This window comes from Musca autumnalis, unplaced genomic scaffold, assembly GCF_047663935.1.
Source record: "Musca autumnalis isolate F117 unplaced genomic scaffold, ASM4766393v1 scaffold_3, whole genome shotgun sequence".
Taxonomy (NCBI): Eukaryota; Metazoa; Arthropoda; class Insecta; order Diptera; family Muscidae; genus Musca; species Musca autumnalis.
Window position 1 is genome coordinate 37336972 of NW_027411866.1, and position 7302 is coordinate 37344273.

General features: G+C 36.2%; 1 long non-coding RNA gene across 1 annotated transcript; it reads left to right on the forward strand.

Moving 5' to 3' along the window:
- The first annotated feature begins 3503 nt into the window (after positions 1-3503).
- LOC141399982 (uncharacterized) lies at positions 3504-5559 on the forward strand. The gene is made up of 2 exons (XR_012412044.1): positions 3504-5413; positions 5471-5559. It is a non-coding gene; the product is annotated as an uncharacterized lncRNA (long non-coding RNA).
- The last annotated feature ends 1743 nt before the right edge of the window (positions 5560-7302 follow it).

The window sequence follows — 7302 nt, forward strand, 5'->3', positions numbered from 1 at the left end:
AGAGAACTCCTCCCTGCGGAGTGCCTCTGTTAACAGATTTCCTCACGGAACTCTCTCCAATGCATGAGTTGATGATTCTGCACTTCAGCATCTTAACAATCCATTCCACAAGGATGGAGGAAATGCCTGTGTTGCTGAGAGCATTGTGGATTGATTCAAGCTTCACGTTATTGAACCTCCTTCCACAGACCAGGTATGTACGATAACAATAAACAAGCCTTGGACATTTCTACCAGGATTGATAGCGCCGGCTCAGCCACATTCTGTAGCATTGCCGGTATTATACCATCCGGTCCCGGTGATTTATAAGGCTGGAAACTGTTGATCGTCTAACGAATTCTTGTGTGATTAGTTTTTCTGTCAATCAGCTGTTCATCTTCGACAGTTCGGACTCGAATGTGACTTGCTGTTGGCAAGGCTCCGTCGAAGTCAGCACAACCGGGAAATTGAGTTAGGAGAAGGAGTTAGTCCAGGAACCATCGTTTGATACTACCTATAGATTTTGGGTCCTTAGATAGTATCTTACGGAACCTGAGCTTCACTAACTCCTTCTATCGACTCACTGAAACTAACCCAAGAATTTCGCTTAGCTTTCTTAATTTCACTCTTGTACTTATTGATATTGACCTTGTAGGCATCCCAATCCGTACTGAGTTTCGTCTTACTGGCTTTATTGTAGGATTGCCTTGCTGCTTTACGCAGCTTGGCTAATTGTTTGGTCCACCACACCGGTTGGGATTTCTTCCCCGGATAGGTGATTGTTACCCCAAGTATAGAGATTTGAAATAGTATCATCCTGTGATCCGAAAAGGAGCACTTTTCTGATACTTTCCAATTCTCTACATCGGAGTCGTCCATGTTTGTAAAGGCCTGCGTACATAAGCTGCTTTGCCTGATTGCCTTGCTTACCTGCTTCATTTCTGACGTAATAAAAATAATAGAATAAAGACGAAATTTCGAACTGGGTTGCCATCAGTTTGGAAATTGGGTCGGCCTTCTTTGTTCTTTTATTTTTTTATTGAAGCAGCAAAGCAAGGCACTCAGGCAAAGCAGCTTATGTACGCAGGCCTTAAGGGTTATGTCAATGACTTCCCCCCTTAATCTATTTTGAAACGTGGGGGTGTTACCCCTATTACAAATTCTTTAAGCTTTGCAATGATGCAGGTTTATCTGCACAAAGCTAAGCATTTGCCGCTTCCTACCTACTGGTGCTTTGGTGGATTCGGAAACATACTCGTTCTAATCTAAAGTTCAGCACCTCCTCGACTCCTTAAAAAGTCCTCTCCGGACTTGTCAGTGGCGAATTTTATGACAAGTCCGTCGTTCTTCTTAAAGAAACCGAGAATCCTCTAATTTCCCGTCTGAAGACCGACGTTCTGCTTCTCAACCAACTTCAGTATTCGTCCTAGCTCCATTGAAGGAGGAGGGACCCATATTGAGGTTATCATCCCACATGGTATCTCAGACAAAGGTACAACCTCCAGATTGCCACCTTCCCAGAGAGAGCCAATGTCATTATCTATTTTAACAAGGAAATCTACCGATTCCTTGTTTTCACAGCTAATTACCTTGGCTCCCTTGTAAAGAGAAGACTGGCCCAGCCGCACATTTGCCTGTTCAACCACGTCCGAGATGAGGATGTCCCGAAGACGACCCTCAACTAGCAACCAATGACAGTCACTGATACGCCCATTGGGATCAGCCCTGTCTAAATAACGACGGGACGTACACACATATTTCACCAACCAACCAAAACAACGCTCTCTGAGCGTCCGTATTACCCAAATACGTTGAGTCCCAAATCACATTTAAAACACAAAATCCGCCACCGAAACTTACTTTAATGTTTTCATTCGTAAAACTAATTATTTTCCTTTGCAATGAATTGTGTTTCACGTTTTGTTGGGCTTTTGTTTTTAAAATACAAAACACACACACACATACAAACAATAACGTTCAGTCAAAGTTAAACTTTTTCAACTTACAAAAAGTTCACGCTCGACCATGGCACAATTACCCAGGTAGTGGCATCGTAAAATTTTGAATATGTTATGTCAAAACTTTCTTTATGTTGTTGGGGAAATTACAACAAAAATAGTTTTTTTATAAAGGGATTTGACTTTTCATATTCGATCAGCTGGTGTGATACCACTACCTGGTAGTTCTGCCATGCGCTCGACGTATTTCGGTAGTTCTCATAACTAGGCGTTTACACCAGACAGTTTGTCTCCAAATACAACTCTGATTTACTAACACATACATACATTTGTCTTTTGTCTTCCAGCTGTCCATCATTTTTTCAGAGACAGTAGGGTTAACAAATTTTTGACATTTTTGTAAAAAAGAAGTGACACGAGAATTGAAATGTGTTGAAAATAAAAGAATATGAACAAAAACAAAATATGTGAACGGAAAACAAAAAGAAATCGATGATTTTCAGTCATAATTTTACAACTCTTTTTGCAATTGTCTGGACGCCTACGTCACACAGACAAGTTTTGGAGTTTTGACAATCAATACATGAACTCAACTGTCCTGTCATGTGTAAACGCAGGGTTAGAGTTGTTAAATCTAGTGAACTAGTTCAGTACCATAGTTCGTTTGCGAATGAGTTATTTCATGAAAATATGAATGAAAATTACTCATTCGCAGTTCTTTCATACAAATGACCGGGGTCCACTGAACTATATAGTGAACTAAGTTGTTCGAATGAACTAGATTTTAACACCTCTACCTTCTATTATTCCCTTGAACAAATATTCGGACAAAGGGGAACATAAGAAAACTTGACACAAAGCCCGCTTACGATGACGGCGTCCTCAACGCCATTGTATATTTCATGAATCCATCAATTATAAATATATTTTACTGGACCCATAAAATAAACTATATTTATAATTAAATGATATTAAATGAGAGTAATAAACAAAAAACAAGCCATTATAACATTTATTTACATTAAATTAAGTAACCGGTATAAATACATAGCCGCTCGCTCAATATAATAGCAGTCACAATTTGAACGCCGTTAACTCTGGAAACATTTGGCATTGTTTTCTGAACAAATTGAGGAAATTACAGTCAGAAATAAGTCGAACCGTACGAAAAAATACAAGTTATCTGAACAGAGAAAGGAAACTCAAAAGTTAATAGAAAAAGCGTTAATAATACACGATCGAGGAAACGGTAATTTTTTAAACAAATCTTTGCAATTTAAACATAAAAACTCGAGTTTTGTCTCAATTTTTTCTTCGGCTTTGGGGCTATATAGAGTGCTGTGCTGCATTTGAGTCAGTGTGTGTGCGTGAAAGAGTTGAAGGAAGGAAAAGAAAATCGATAGAGAGTAAAAAAGCAAAAAAGAAAGAATATAAAAAAACCAAGTAGGAAGAAGAAGCAGCGACATTTATTCAGTGAAAAAATATGAAATCGTGAAGCAAGCAAAGTAGCAAATTGCGGAGTTTAAAGCCTGTGTAAAAATCGAAAAATCCTAAAAAGTAATAAAATTGGTTGTGTGCAACACCCCTAACATGAAAATAATAATTAACCAATTAAACTTCATATGTTTTTTTTTGCAAAATTGGAATGAAAGAATAAAACGGGGTTCTTTTCGTGGTGTATATGTGAATGTGAAAGCCTATAGCACAGAAGAAAAAATGTTTAAGTGTGAGATGAGAAGAAAATGGAAAAATGATATAAATTGTTAAGGAAAAAAGAAAGAAATATGATATTATTTTGGTTGGCAACTGAAAGAAAAATATTTTGTATAGAAACGAAAAACGAAACGAATGAATGGCTAAGTATAAATTTGTGCAAATTGAAAGCAAAGCTTTTAAACATTACAGATGATAGAATGTATAAGAATTTTCTTGCCTACATATCCTTGAAAAAACCATTTTACATACACAGGCAAGTAGACGACTTGTGGACAAGAGATGGTAGATTTTTTCTCATGTTAAGTGGTGGACAAACCTTTCTTCCTCCAAAAAAGATTAAAAAGAGTAGTTGGAAAAGTGGCACCACTAAATGTGACGAAATATTTCAGCCCTTTTAAAAGTTCAAAGAAAAAACGAGATGGCAAGTGATTGCACAGTGAAGTGTCATAACTAGCGAAATGAGAGTTGAGAGCCAGTATGACACAAAAATACAACCCTGAACATGTAGACTTTGCCTAGCGCCGCGTACAAATACAAACGGCGATGGATGTGAGTGAGTGACGACTGAGTGCCTGAGATTTCTGTGTGTATGAGAGAAGTGTGAGTGAGAACAAGCAAATTTAGCAAGTGTTTGTCACCAAAAATATATATTGAAAAATAAGAAAGAAGGGAATAAAGCAAAATGCAACGATTTAGCAACCAGGAAGAAATAACTACAAATGACAAATAAGAAATCAATTTTAAAGTTTAATTATGAATGAATTTTAATGCAATAAGATTTAATAAAATATATAAGTTGATCTGTCATTGCACACAGGTGAAGGAAGGTGATGTATCTGAGTGTCTTTGGAAATGTCGTCTTTTTTTCTTGTGGTGCCAACACTGCGTACTTCAATTGTTGTTGGCTAGCGCACCGCGAGAGGGAGAGAGTGCTACGTCGTTTTCCCAATTATCTTTTGCTTTGTCAAAAAAACTATTGCGTTTTAGTTTTTTTGTTAGTAGAGCTAAAGATAATTAATTTAAGATATTCACCTAAAAAGAAACAATGAATATGAATATTAGCTGCCCAATTTGAATTTTCGTTCTTTCCATAACAACAAAAACGAAACACAAAATGTTTATGGTTGCCAATTCTGCCAAATAGAACAGAGTTGTTATAAAACTGTTATAACTATTCTAATATGAGTGCACACGATACAGGGACGACACAGGCATACATAACGTAATGGTACTGTATTTGTCCATTACCGCAAGGTGTACGTATCAAGACGCCTTGAAAAAAGGATAAGAAGTAAATGAGTGATATTAAAATTAGACATGATGTTTTGTGACATGAAATCATATAACCATGTTGTGGTTTCAAACCACAAAATTTTATTCTTTATTTGATAATATGTAGTTGTGTTAAACTACTTCTAAAAAAACTTTGGACATAAAAAAGGCGTTGTCTTTCATTTGTGGCAATAATTCTTGGATAGAAATATGCTTCTTCTTATTTCAGTTGGTAAAGCTAATTAGGATATAATGGACATTTTCTAAGATTCCCAAATAGAAAAAAATGTGAAAAAGCAGTTAAAGCAGTAGCAAAGTGATTAATTTTGGAAAGTGATACAGTTTAAGGCTTGCTTGGAATTGATAAAAAATTGGCTGCACTGTTGTATCCTTAGAAATCAATTTATTTAAAGTGAAATCCGAAGGACCACCTATAGAGAACATAATAGAAGAAATGAGGAGATAGACTACTTGAAGCAAAAGCCTAAGTAGGTATTTTATTGTTTTCTTTAAAATTTAAAATTAATTGCATGAATATATTTCAGAATTAACAAATAAAGACAGAAGAGGGCGAACAAGAAGGAGACGAAAGGAAAACTTTAAGGCAAATAAAGCTAGTCTTGATAAAAAAAAACTAAATACCTGAAGCCTTTACCTAATTAACTGCGTGTTGCGTGTGCGTTCAAAAATACAAAAACAAAATACATGTATTTCAAATTGACAACAAAAACAAATACATGTATTTTGTTTTTGTTTTTTTGAACGCACACGCAACACGCAGTTAATTAGGTAAAGGCTTAAAGAATTCGAGTACCGAATTTGTAGTCTAAAGGAAATAAATCTAAAATCATGTTGGCGTAGGAATAAGGTCAGCTGTGAATATGTGTTATTGAATCTATTCAACATTTAAGATCTAGCTGCAAAAAAATTTTCAATACGATCAAAGAGAATCATCTGCAACTGGATTTTGAAAATTTTGCACACTGCAATAGTGAGAAAAACCCTTAAATGCTATGTGCAAATTGTATATAAGCTTTGTATTTGGGCACCAGTAGTGGGATTCTCTAGGGCATTTTTTGGTTACCGACAAAAATCGGTCAAATTAAAACGCAAAATTATGAATGAAAAGTTCAAATAAAAGTTGACATCACTGTTGCTATCGGTAGAACTTTGCGACTACTTTTTATTGGTCGCTAACTTAACGAATAATATCGTTAACTGCCGAAATTATAAGCATTTTAATTTTAACGATTTTTGTCGAAACCAAAACATGCGTTAGAGAATCCCAATACAGAAGACTATTGTCGGCATCTCCATAACTAGCTTAACCTTATCTTAAATTGGAATTATGACTAACTGTGTTGCCATGCCGACCTTATAGCCTAGCCATTCTCTATCTGAAGCACTGCCAATGTAACTAATTACACATCATTTTGTGTCGCTAGAAAAACTTGCAATTAATTTCATTGCTTTGACATCATCCATCCATACATCCAGGGAAATTTCTAATTTCCAAGAAATGAAAAACAACAACAACCAATTATATTTGCGTGTCTTGGACAAATAATCGAATTTAATGGAATATCGTATTACAAACTCGTGGTAATTATTTCCTTGGTATACCTATGGAATGGAGGATGTCAACCAAACTATCGTGTAAGGTTTTTTTTTGGAAAGAGTTCAGCGAACAATGGCAAACTATTTTTGGGTTGAAATGAAAAAAAAACCCAAATGGGGATTAACTCTAGTAAAACCCTCCAATTTCCTTGACAAATTTTTCCAGAGGTAGATATTGTTGCTCTGATCATGGGATCGTATAATTTTCTTGGGGGACGGACCCGGTTATTGGACCGTTAGTTGACCCGAAAGTTCGGGTATAAAACCCGGATTAGACCCGGCTCTACTGAACCGATTGCTATAAAACGTATCATTGGAAAGCTTATGGAAATCCAATCCAACAATTGGTCAGTTGCAAATCTCGGGAACGGGAACAAAATGTTCTTTTAATTTATATTTTTTTCTCTAAATAGCCACTTAGAAAAACCGGGTTGTCAAGATTCTAAGGGTCATATCTCTAGATCCAGAGAATATGTTACAACATATAGGACTAGTTTGGACCGGTTAAAGTGCGACTTACACTAAATGAGCCCCCATAATGGGCCCATTTTCAACTTTTTGAGGGTTTTATGGAAAACCCCGGGCCCAAAAATCAGTTTTTGGACTATAGGTATCACCTGAACACTTGAAAATCATATCACATGACCACTTTTTTGGATAGATATTTCAATAAGCTTTCCAATGATATGATTTTGTAGCAATCGGTTCAGTAGAGTCGGGTCTAACCCGGACTTTTGGGTGCAATAAACGGGTCCGTCCC